General features: G+C 42.0%; 1 non-coding gene across 1 annotated transcript; it reads right to left on the minus strand.

Moving 5' to 3' along the window:
* Positions 1-1,523: 1,523 nt before the first annotated feature.
* On the minus strand, positions 1,524-1,630 carry LOC142870310 (U6 spliceosomal RNA). Its single transcript, XR_012918737.1, has one exon. It is a non-coding gene; the product is annotated as a U6 spliceosomal RNA (small nuclear RNA).
* Between the last annotated feature and the right edge of the window lie 10,904 nt (positions 1,631-12,534).

Below are 12,534 nucleotides of genomic sequence, written 5' to 3' on the forward strand. Positions count from 1 at the left end.
TCAGCCATCTGTCACAGTACTCTCACCCTGGCCCCTCAACCTTCTTGTACACCGGCCCCAAACAAGGGTCCACTGCCCAACTTCAATGATCCTGTTCTTCAAGACCCCTTTAATCTGGCACCAACACCCCAGACCTTACCCTAGACATCACACACAAAGAAACACACTCAGAGAAATAAGCCACTACTGTCCTTAAATAATATTCACAGCCTTCTTCCTAAAATAAATCATCCTAACTCATCTAGGCTTCCCAACCTGTTCCTGATCCTTGGTCTTCCCACTTCTGGTTTCTTGTTTCCCTGTCTAGAACCACAGCTTGCCCCTCAAACCTGGCCCTGGCTGCCATCTGTGCCATGCTTAGCCACCCTCCTACTGGAACCCTTACTTACCCTGCTTTATGCTCCTATCTGGTGTCTTCCCACCTTCTCCCTCCTTTCACAGGTGACCTTTTCCCCTCCACACCCCCTCTGGCTCTCTCCTCTCCCCTGCAGTCTGGTGTCCACCTCACCAGTGGCTCTTTCCTGAAGTCATCAGTACCCTCCAAGTTGCCAAACGCAGTGGATTCTTGCAGTCCTTTCTTGGCCTCTGAAGCAATTGACATTGTAGACAACTTCCTTTTTAAAAGGAAATTTACACAAGGAATATGTAAGTGCATTCTGGTGATATCAAAAGGGAAAAAAACCCAAATCATACCATCATATGCAAATAAAGAGTAAAACTCAGCCTTAACCCCCAACACACACTTCAGCTTCCTCCTGCCCCAAAGATAACTATCATTAACAGATTGCTGTGGACTCCTCAAAGCTTTTTTCTATTTATTTATTTTCATATATGTTGAGTTAGACTTTTTCTTTTTTTAATTTTTTAAAAGCCAGTCAAACTTATCAGTGGGAGGTTGAATACCAACTCTAGTGACACTAATGTTAATAAGTTCTGATAACTTGGACTTTTTCTAATACTTTAGTTGGATCATGCCACATAGAGTGCTGCTTGCTTTTTCATTTAGAAACATATATTAGAGCTTTTCCATGTCATCACAAATAGATTGATCCATCTCTTCTTGACTCAAACTATCCCATAGTGTTCCATTGTACTGATGCTCTGTAATTCATTAAACTCTTACCCTACCGATGGACATTCAAGTTGTTTTCACATTTTAATTCTGTACATTTTGCTGCAGGCTCCCATTTCCAAGAACATGGCCTACAAGGTACTCCTGTACCTCGTACATAAAGGGCCCTCCTACTACGAATTAACCAGAGCCTATGTAAAGCATGGCCTTCTTGCTGGGCTCACTGGAAACAAGAGAAATCTTGAAAAGAGAAAAGAAAAAACAAATACAAACAAGCAAAAATGTTGTGCTAAAAACAGAATGGTAGATGACAGGAACTTACTAGTCAGGGTTGCCCTGAAGTAAACATCAATAAGAGTCCTTTAATCAATCTGTAAGACTCACACCAGGCGGGGGCCAGAACCCGAGACTCTTGCATCAAGGTGAGAACTCTATTTTTAAAAAATTTTTATTTAATATGGAATGCTTCATGAATTAGCATATCATCCTTGCACAGGGGCCATACTAATCTTTTCCGCATCATTTCAATTTTAGTATACATGGTGCTGAAGTGAGCACAGGTGGGAACTCTAGAAGGGAACAAAGATAGTTCCAAGAGCTTAGTGTCTACAGTTTCCCCTGGGAGGAAAGGCAGGTTTTCTCTGGAAGGTATCCTGTTTCACCTAAACACAGGCTCTCAGCCAAAGAGAACCAAACAAACTACAATGGGTGAGGGTCAGCAGAGACACTGAGCAACAGAGGTAGATTCCCAAAAGTAGAATTATCAGCTACACACTATAAACTCCTATGTCTGAAATGTCTAAGGAAATAAGAGATGGAATCGCAAAAGTAAGTGAGAAGAGACTATCTAAAAGGACAAAATATAGGCTGGTCGCAGTGGCTCACGCTGTAATCCTAGCACTCTAGGAGGCTGAGGCAGGCTGATCGCTCAACGTCAGGAGTTCAAAACCAGCCTGAGCAAGAGCGAGACCCTGTCTCTACTAAAAATAGAAAGAAATTAATTGGCCAACTAAAAATATATAGAAAAAAATTAGCCAGGCATGGTGGTGCATGCCTGTAGTCCCGGCTACTCAGGAGGCTGAGGCAGTAGGATTGCTTGAGCCCAGGAGTTTGTGGTTGCTGTGAGCTAGGCTGATGCCACAGCACTCTAGCCTGGGCAACAAAGTGAGACTGTGTCTCAAAAATAAATAAATAAATAAATAAAATAAAAGGACAAAATGGAATTGGAGAAAAATAGAACTACTAGCAAAGAAAAATGGAATTTTTAAATTAAGAAAATTTAGAGAACATGAAATAATTGGACATTATGTGTGTCCCGATGTGATGCCATATAAACTACAAAGCCCAGTGTATACGGTAGGGCTGCCCAACAAGAACGCATGTCTAATCAAGCCTTTAGAGCTGAGTTCTGGTGTACAGCAATACAGGGAAGAGAAAAACATGAGGAAGATAAGAGACATAATCAGAAATTGGGACATTCCACAGGACAACTGATCTAGTTTCTTTAATATGTCACTGTCACAAGGAAATAAAGAGAGGGATTGCTCTAGATTAAGAGAAATTTAAGAGACATAATTACTCAAGGTAATATGTAGGTCTAAGGGAAGCAAACCAACTATAAAAAGATATCTTTAAGACACTTGAGGAAATTTGAATGTGGCCTAGTATTAAAGAAAACCAAGGAATTATTGTTAATTTTGTTAAATATGATTATGAAATTATGTCTAAATTATGTAATAAAATGTTCACTTGTTTGTTTTGGTGACAGGGTCTTGCTCTGTCGTCTAGGCTAAAGTGCAGTGGCATCATCATAGCTTACTGCAACCTCAAACTCCCAGGCTTAAATGATCCTCCCGCCTCAGCCTCCCAAAGTGCTGGAATTACTGTTGTAAGCCATGGCACCTGGCTGTTCACATATTTTAGAATATGAAACATCTAGAATTTGTTTCAAAATACTTTAGCAAAAGCAAATACAACACACACACATGAAGAATGAGTGAAGTAAGCTTGACAAAATTTTGATAATTTTTGAGTCTAGGTAATAGGTAGGAAATTCATTAAACTGTTCTCCATACTTTTTGGGTATATTTGAAATTTTCCATAAAAAATTATTTTTAAATTTCTAGAGAAAGATATTATACTATCTCTTGTTAACATTTTCAAAATCTGAGCCTTACCATTAGAGAATGCTTTATAAATCTTTTCTGAACAATTTTATGCTCAGTGTCTCCTATTCATTTCTCATAATAATAATTAATACTTGTGGAATACTATCTAAGATTTTCAAAGTGTAATTATTTTGAGATCCTTGCAATAACCTTGTGAAATAGATATTACTGTCATCTTGCAAAAACAAAATGCATGTTGTTGCCTTCTTATACATGAAGACTACTAAAACATTTCACCTAAATTTTCTTATTATTTTAACATTCCAATACAAGGCTCGTTTCTGAAAACATTAATCTTTTTGCTGCCAACTTTTCAACTTAGGTAGATTTTTTTTCTGACTATCAAAATAGTACATGCCCACCGTACAAATGTTTTATGACGTAAAAATATAGAAGAGAAGAAAAATCATTTTTTTTTTTTTTTTGAGACAGAGTCCAGAGTCTCACTCTGTTGCCCTGGCTGGAGTGCCGTGGCATTAGCCTAGCTCACAGCAACCTCAAACTCCTGGGCTCAAGCAATCCTGCTGCCTCAGCCTCCTGAGTAGCTGGGACTACAGGCATGTGCCACCATGCCCGGCTAATATTTTCTATATATTTTTAGCCAATTAATTTCTTTCTATTTTTAGTAGAGACAGGGTCTCAGTCTTGCTCAGGCTGGTTTCAAACTCCTGACCTTGAGCAATTCGCCTGCCTTGGCCTCCCAGAATACTAGGATTATAGGCATGAGCTGAGAAAAATCATTCTTAATCAAAATGCCCAAATGCAGCAATAAATATCACTGTAATATATTTTATTCTACCCTTTAAATATATGGTCTTATTAAATACTGAATAAATACAAAAAATATTCATTATATATGTGTGAAATATAAGGAACAAAAACAAAGCAGACATGAGTGGATCCACCTAGTTAGTAAAGTAGAACTTTTGAAATTCCTGCCACCCCACCCAGATCTCAGCCTCCTTCACCCCCAATGACATTAAGGTATTTTGAATTTTGTGTTTTCACTTCATTACTTTTCTTTATAGTTCTACCACATACATGGTAGACAATTTCATAGGGTTCAAGCTGGTACCCATTTCTAAATAATACACTGTTTTGTTTAATTTTGACTTTCTTAAAAATCATGATGCACATATTTTTCTTGCTGTTTGCTTTTGCATAGTCATAAGATTTATTTATGTCAATTTGTGTGACTATATTGTATTTATTTTTCAATGCTCTATCATGTTACATGAACCACAGTCTTACCTTTCTTATCTATTCTATTTTTAGTGAATCATACTTTTATTTCTGTACATACTTTATATATAATTGATATTAAAATATATATAATTGATATCTTGACTTTTCTACTTAACATTATTTCAGCTAATTTTGTATAATATTTTTAAAACTTTGTAAAATGCCATATAAGTTATATCATGGTATTTTCATTTTATGTACATATAATAATTTACTTAAGTAAGCATTCACCTAATGATGGAATTTAATTTTCTTCCAGTTTTTCTTCAATAAATAATAATGCAATGAAAAAAGCATTTTATTTGGATTAGACACAGCTAAAAAGGGAAATAGTGGAGAAAGAGCAGAAGAAATTACTTAAAATGCAGCAAACAGCAAGTAGAAGATAGAAAATGTGAAAGAGGTTTAAGAGCTATGGCATATAGAATGAAAAGGGCTATCATTGCTCTAATTGAAAGCCCAAAAGGATATTATGGAAAGAATGTAGGAAAAGCAATAATCTATGAAGACATTAAGGAATAGTAGTCCACAACTGATGAAATATATGAATCCATACATAGTGAATATACAGTATAATATCAAACATGATAAATAAAAAGGGATCTACTCATAGATGCTTATAAGGAAACTGAAGAATTTTAAAAACAAAGAGAGAGTTGTAAAAGCAGCCAGAGATTAAAAATAAAAGAAGTTCAGTTAAAGACTTTGTAATCTTGGCTCAGCGTGGTGGCTTAAGCCTGTGATTCTAGCACGTGGAGAAGCCAACACAGGAGGATCAGCCTGGGCAATAGCAAGATCCTGTATCTACAAGAAAAAAAAAAATTAGCTGGGCATGGTGGTATGTGCCTGTAGTCCCAGCTACTCAGAAAGCTGAGGCAGGAGGATTGCTTGAGCCCAGGAATTTGAAATTGCAGTGAGCTATAATATGTTATCATACTCCAGGCTGGGCAACAGAGCAAGACCTTGTCTAAAAAAAAAAAAAAAAAAAAAGAGGCGTTGTAATCTTAAAACAGAATTGGAAATATCAATATGGACTCACGCTTTTTTTTTTTTTTTTTTTTTTTGAGACAGAGTGTCACTCTGTTGCCCAGGGCTAGAGTGTAGTGGCGTCATGGCACCTCACTGCAACCTCAAACTCCTGGGCTCAAGCAATCTTCCTGCCTCAGCCTCCTGAGTAGCTGGAACTACAGGCATGAGGCCCAGCTAATTTTTCTATTTTTAGTAGAGATAGGGCCTTGCTCTTGCTCAGGCTGGTCTTGAACTCCTGAGCTCAAGCAATTCTCCTGCCTCAGCCTCTCAGAGTGCTAGGATTACAGGTGTGAGCCACCACACCTGGCACTAATTTTTTAATAATATGTATTTTCCAGCTCTGTCTTCTGAAGAAATGACATCCCAGTAGCAATAAGGACTCTCAGTGGCCAATTTTGCTCTCTAAATACCATTTCTCACTAAAAGGAACTAAAGCTCCCTAGAGAAATGATCGATGCCACTTCTAGGCAGGAAATGTACAAGAAGAACTTGGGAAATCTCACTGAGCTGTAAAGTAAGGAAATTGTCAACAACTACCAGGGTCATGTTAAAAGGACACTAAAAGGGAACAAAGATGGTTCCAGGCCCTTAGTGCCCACAGTTTCCCCTGGGAGCAAAAGTAGGGTCTCCCTGGAAAGTATCCCTGTTCACCTAAACACATGCTCTCAGTCAGAGAGAACCACACTACGATGGGTAAGAGTCTGCGGAGACACTACACAACAGATACAGATTTCCAAGAGTGGAATTATCAGCTACATCATAAGACTCCTATGTCTGAAATGTTTAAAGAAATAAGAAATGGAATCACAAAAATAAGCTAGAAAGAAGAGACTATCTACAAGGACAGGCTGGGCGCAGTGGCTCATGCCTGTAATCCCAGCACTTTGGGAGGCTGAGGCTGGAGGATCGTTTCAGGCCAGGAAACCAGCCTGGGCAACATAGAGAGAATCCGTCTCCACAAAAAAATTTAAAAATTAGCCCAGCATGGCGTTGCATGCCTGTAGTCCTAGCTACTCAGGAGGCTGAGGGGAGTCTGAAGCTTACAATGGGTTATGATAGCACCACTGAACTCCAGCTTGGGCAACAGAGCGAGACTCTGTCTCTAAAAAAAAAAAAAAAAAAGACCAAATGCACAGTGTGGACTTTGGATGCCAAGTCAGACACATCAAATTTTAAAAGGCCTTTTGCCAACAATCAGAGGAATTTGAACATGCATGAGAAATTAAATTAAATAAAAAATTAACATAAAAGTTAAAAAAAAAAGAAGGACCCTTATCCATATGAGATATTATCTGATCCATGCACATGTCTGGAATTTGCTTTAAATGCTCCAGCAAACAAAAATGCCCGTGGGGAGGGGAGGCATGATAAAGAAACACTATCGGCAAAATGTTGTTAACTTGAAGCTGAGTGTTTGAAATGTAGAGGTTCATTATACTCTTCCCTCTACTTTGGGGTAATTTGAATTTTTCCATAATAAAAAGTTTTTTTAAAAAAAGGCAATCAGAAGGAAAAGAGAAATCACCTACAAAGAAACAACTACTAAAAGATTTTTCAACAGAATAGATAACAGAAAAATATAACCTAAGGACTAAGAGAAAATCACTGTCATGCTAGTATAGCACATTCAGCAAAGGCATCTTCAAAGAATAAGGTGAATTAAGGATATATATAGATAAACAGAAATTGAGCTGGTTCAGCACCAATGAACCTGTACTGAAAAACTGCTAAAGAATGTTCTTCATGAAGAAGGAAAATGATCCTAGAAAGAAAATCAGAGATTCAAGAAGGAATGGTGAAGAAATTGGTAAACATGAAGACAAACAAATGTTGCTTGGAGTAAGTAATTATGATATCTTTTGATCTTCATGGTTTTTAACCACTTATTACTGATATATTTTTATATATAAAAATATTACTGATATATATATATATATATTTTTTGAGACAGAGTATCACTCTGTTGCCCAGGCTAGAGTGCCGTGGTGTCAGCCTAGCTCACAGCAACCTCAAACTCCTGGGCTCAAGTGATCCTCCTGCCTCAGCCTCCCAAGCAGCTGAGACTACAGGCATGCACCACCATGCCCGGCTAATTTTTTCTATATATATTTTTTTTTCCTTTTTTTTTTTTTATTTTGGCATATTATGGGGGTACAGATTTTAAGGTTTCAGTAAATGCCCATTTCCCCCCCTCCCCCCTTTTCTATATATTTTTAGTTGGCCAATTAATTTCTTTCTACTTTTAGTAGAGACGGGGTCTCACTCTTGGTCAGGCTGGTTTCAAACTCCTGACTTTGAGCAATCCGCCCGCCTCGGCCTCCCAGAGTGCTAGGATTACAGGCAAGAGCCACCGTGCCCGGCCTAGAACTGTTTTTTATACGTTGACCTCTTTTATGTAGCCACTTAATTCTCTTGTTAGTTATAATAATTTTTTAGTTAACTCTCTTTTCTAGGTACACAATACAGTAACAGCAGCTTCCTTTCTAAAATTCATACTTTGTTTTCTTGTCTTAGTAGAACTTTCAACATAATGTTGAATAACAGCAACAATAGTGGACATTTATATGTTGGTCTTAAATCTTATGGGAATGCTTTCAATATTTTGCCACTAAGTATGCTATTGATTTCTGATAGTTTCCATTTGTCATTTTAATAAAGATTTTTTTCTAGTCCTAGCTTGCTAAATAAAGTTTAATGAATTTTAACAAAAGCTGAGATCCCATGTGGAGTCCCATTCAAAGATGTGTTATCTGGCCTCCAAAGAGAAATCAAGAAATTTCAACTTATACTCTCTTAGAAGAATATACTTACAAAGACCTTCTTTTCTCTCTCTCTCCCAGTTCTCTTTTACACTGGAGTTATTCTGGAAACCCCCACAAAGCCTTTCTTTTTTCTTTTTTTTTTTTTGAATTTTTTTTTTTTTTTGGAGACAGAGTCTCGCTTTGTTGCCCAGGCTAGAGTGAGTGCCGTGGCATCAGCCTAGCTCACAGCAACCTCAAACTCCTGGGCTCGAGTGATTCTTCTGCCTCAGCCTCCCAGGTAGCTGGGACTACAGGCATGTGCCACCATGCCCGGCTAATTTTTTCTATATATATCAGTTGGCCAATTAATTTCTTTCTATTTATAGTAGAGATGGGGTCTCGCTCTTGCTCAGGCTGGTTTTGAACTCCTGACCTTGAGCAATCCGCCCGCCTCGGCCTCCCAAGAGCTAGGATTACAGGCGTGAGCCACCGCGCCCGGCCCACAAAGCCTTTCTTAAGCCCCAGCACAGTGACCCCTTCCCAAGAATTTTCTTTCTCTAATATACTCCCCTCCCCCACCCCTGCCTGTTTGTACTGTACAGATGAACTTAGTTTCTCCAGCTGAGGCCCTACCTTCCCTCCAGCCTCCTGGTTTTGTTTCTCTTTTCCCAGTCTTGGGACCATACATCATAAAAGATCCTTGAGACCAGGCTGGCAGAGTTTCTTTAGAGGGCTGGCAATGGGCACACGTGTAATCTCTCTCATCTCCTGTATCCACCACACCCTTCCCTGGTCATTCCACCACGTCTCTGGTACCGTGTTTCCCTGAAAGTAAGACAGGGTCTTATATTTATTTTTCCTCAAGAAGACACCCTACAGCTTATTTTCAGGGGATGTGTTTTTTTTTTTAAGTGTGGTCCAACAATCTACATTTATTCAAATATAGTTAAGTCGTCTTCTTCTGGAACATCATCATAACTCTCCAAACCCCGAATTCCACCCTGAATTTCTTGCGACTCTATTTCCTTTAGAACCATTGGCCCCAATCTCTCATGTCGAGCAATAGAGCTCTCATTAAATGAGCAGGGCTGGCTTATGTATCAGAGATCCAGTGAGCACTGGGTCTAATCTGCCCGGTGGAGCAGAAATGATCTCTCTGGGCTCAGTAGGAGACTGCTTGCTGAAGCTTTCCCCCTATCTCCTGGTGTTTGTGGGGGGTGAGAGAGGCCCACAGTGCTGAGTAAAATAGCAGCCACAGCTTTCCTTCTTCCCCCTGGGGACACACAATACCTAAAGTGGAGCATCCCCCTCCTCACTTCACTGAGGAGATTTTCCCCTCAAAGCCTCAGCTTGCAGCACTCACAGGATGGCCAGGACCTGACAGGGGGAGCCGACCTTGTTGGTGGGGCTGCGCGCACCTTTCTGGTCACCTCTGGGATAGTAGCTGTCACAGTGGGGCAGATGAGAAGGGCTGTTCGTCTTTACCACTCCCCCACAAAATGCATGGGTTGTGTAGAGACCCTGAGTAGCCACACCCATCATTAGGTCTTATTTTCGGGGTAGGGCTTATATTGCGCAAATGCTAGAAATCCTGCTAGGGCTTATTTCCGGGGTAGGTCTTAGGGGAAACACGGTATGTACACGGTCTCTTAACTACCGATGTAGCTCCTGCATCCGGCCTGCCTTTCTCACACCAAACCTGGGCAATCTCAGCTACTTGAAGTCTTGCATAGTTGCATACACAATGATGACCCTAAATCTGCATGTTTAACCCCAACTTTTCCGAAGAGCTCCAGAATTGCATATCAATTGCCCATCCAACAGGATGTCCCTCAGGATCTCACATGCCACAAGTTCAAAACCCTACTCACCTTCCCTGACTACCACCACATTGTCCCTCTTCTGTGTTCATATCTGAGGTTTGGATGTCATCCAGGCGACAGGATGGAAATCAGCTCACCTGGCCCTCACACGTGCTCCCCACATTCAATCGCTTATCAGGACCTTGCTATCCTCTCCTCTTATCTCTTGAGCCCATTCCCACTGTCACTGCTTTTGTGCAACACAGCCTCTTACCAGGGCTCTTGCCCCAGCCTCCTGACTGGTCTCCCAACTTGGGCGGCTTGCCCTCTCTGGATCTACCCTCTGTGCCGCTGCCACTGCAACACGCGGCTGCGCCACCCCCCACCCGCTAAATACACACACTCCACGCACCCATCCGCAGGGAGCAGCGATGAACTGCGGGCGCCCTCTGCTGCTAGTTTGCAGAACTACAATTCCCGGGGGGCGTTCCGCTCCCGAGTTTCTATCCAGAACAGAGCTTGGACTAGGGTCTCTCCACCGAGTAAGGTCACTTTGCCCCAACAAGGAAGCTCCGAGCAGTGAAGAAATCGGTCATCCCTCGTTTCCCAGCTCCCTGTCGTCCTCACTGCCCCACTGCTCCTCGAGGCGCACGGCCCTCCCCTCGTGGCTCGTCCCTCCTCCCAGCTCACAGCCGGGTGGGACCTCTGGGAGGCTGGAGAACCGCTTCCCTCGGGCTCGGCCTGCGGAGCCAGGGTGAGGGTGGGTGCAGCCTGCAGGACTCGGACTCTGGGCGTGGGCAGCCCTCACCTCGCCTCTGTGTGTTTAGAAAGAGGCGCCCTTTCTGATGCAGCCCCGAGGGCGTGCAGCTTAAAAGGCGCCCTTCCTCCCGGACCCAAGGGAGAACGGTGGGGAACAGCCCTGCACCAGGTCCCGCAGCTCGACGCCCAGGAAGCAGGCTGGATCTCATTCTCCCAAAACAGCTTATTAAGGCTTCCTGAGTTCCCTGCTCTGCCACCTCTGAGATGGGAGGTCTAATGGAAAAGACGGCCACAGGCCTGAAGGTGGTGGAGGGAGGTCAACAGGTTTCAGTGTCGTTCAGAAGATAAAATCAACTGGACTTGGTGGTTGGTTAAAGTCCTTAAAGAAGTATTTATTGAACGCTCCTGAGTGCCAGGCATTCTGTGGAGTGCGAGGAAGACGGAGTGGTTTCTCCCAAGTTTCTAGGATGAGAAACTGACGTGGGAAAGGGGGAGCGCGGATTGAGAAGGCTGGGGCGGGACAGGATGGGTCCTGCCCCGGGCAAGTGTGTTGTGCCAGAGGCCACAGGTTAGGGATCAGGAGGGACAGCAGGGCGCTGATGGGAGCTGTTGGGAGCCCTCAACCGACAGGCAGTAACTGAAGCCAGTGGGGCGAGTGAGCTCGCCAGAGAGGGGGTGCAGAGTGAGGAGAGAAGGGGACTGAGGAGATCCCTCACTCTGAAGCTGGCATGGGGGAAGAAGAGCCACAGGGGCGCAGTCACACAGGTGTCTACCTGACTGGTCTTCCAACTCGGGCTTGCCCTCCTCTGGATCTACCCTCTGCCACTGCAATACGTGGCCAGGCCACACACACTCCATTAGAGTGTGGGACCCACGCCAGAGGTAGGCAGAAAGTGTGGGGACCTGGAAGCACAGAAGGAGAGCTGCAGGAAGGAGGGAGGGGCAACATCGTGAAGTCCTAGAGTAACAGGGACCTGAGAAGTGTCTACTAGACTTAGCCACAAGAAGACTGGGGAGAACACTTTTGTCAAATGGTTGCAAGCAAAAGGTGAACTTCAGCGTTTAGGAAATGTGGACTGAGAAAGAGGGGAAAGAGGGGTGGTGTTTGTTTTAATGGGAGAGCCTGAGGGGCTTTAACTGCTGAAGAGAAAGAACCAGTGAGGGGAGATTGAAGATAAAGGAGAAGAGAAGTGTGGTTAAGTAGTAGGTAATATAACATGTGGCCCAACACAATTTGGCTGAAAGTAATTTGGCTTAAGATGAGATGGAATTACTTAAATGTCTAATAAGGGATTGGTTAGGTCAAATAAATACCTAACAATATGAGATGTATTGCAAAATAATTAACCAACAATAGATAACTAACTGGAAGAAACACAACATCAAACAATATAATTTTAAATATTTTCTTTTTTGATATTTTCTTATCAGTTTTTCCTATCACAAAGTAATACATATTAATTTCAGTAAAAATCAGAAAATACCATCAAAAGTACTTTAAAAACAACCAGAATTCCATCCACCCAAAGTCAGCCGTACTGGTATTTTTGCTTTCAGATCCTTTGCTATGCATAGATCATTATTCTCCAAGATGGATCACTCACACAGCTGTTGGCAAGAGGCCTCAGTTTCTTGCCATGCAGGTTTCTCCAGAGGGCTACTTGAACATCCTTTGAGGTGGCAACTAGATTCCCCAAAACAAGTGATCCAGATGAGAG

The sequence above is a fragment of the Microcebus murinus genome, chromosome 3, assembly GCF_040939455.1.
Source record: "Microcebus murinus isolate Inina chromosome 3, M.murinus_Inina_mat1.0, whole genome shotgun sequence".
In the NCBI taxonomy this organism is placed as follows: domain Eukaryota; kingdom Metazoa; phylum Chordata; class Mammalia; order Primates; family Cheirogaleidae; genus Microcebus; species Microcebus murinus.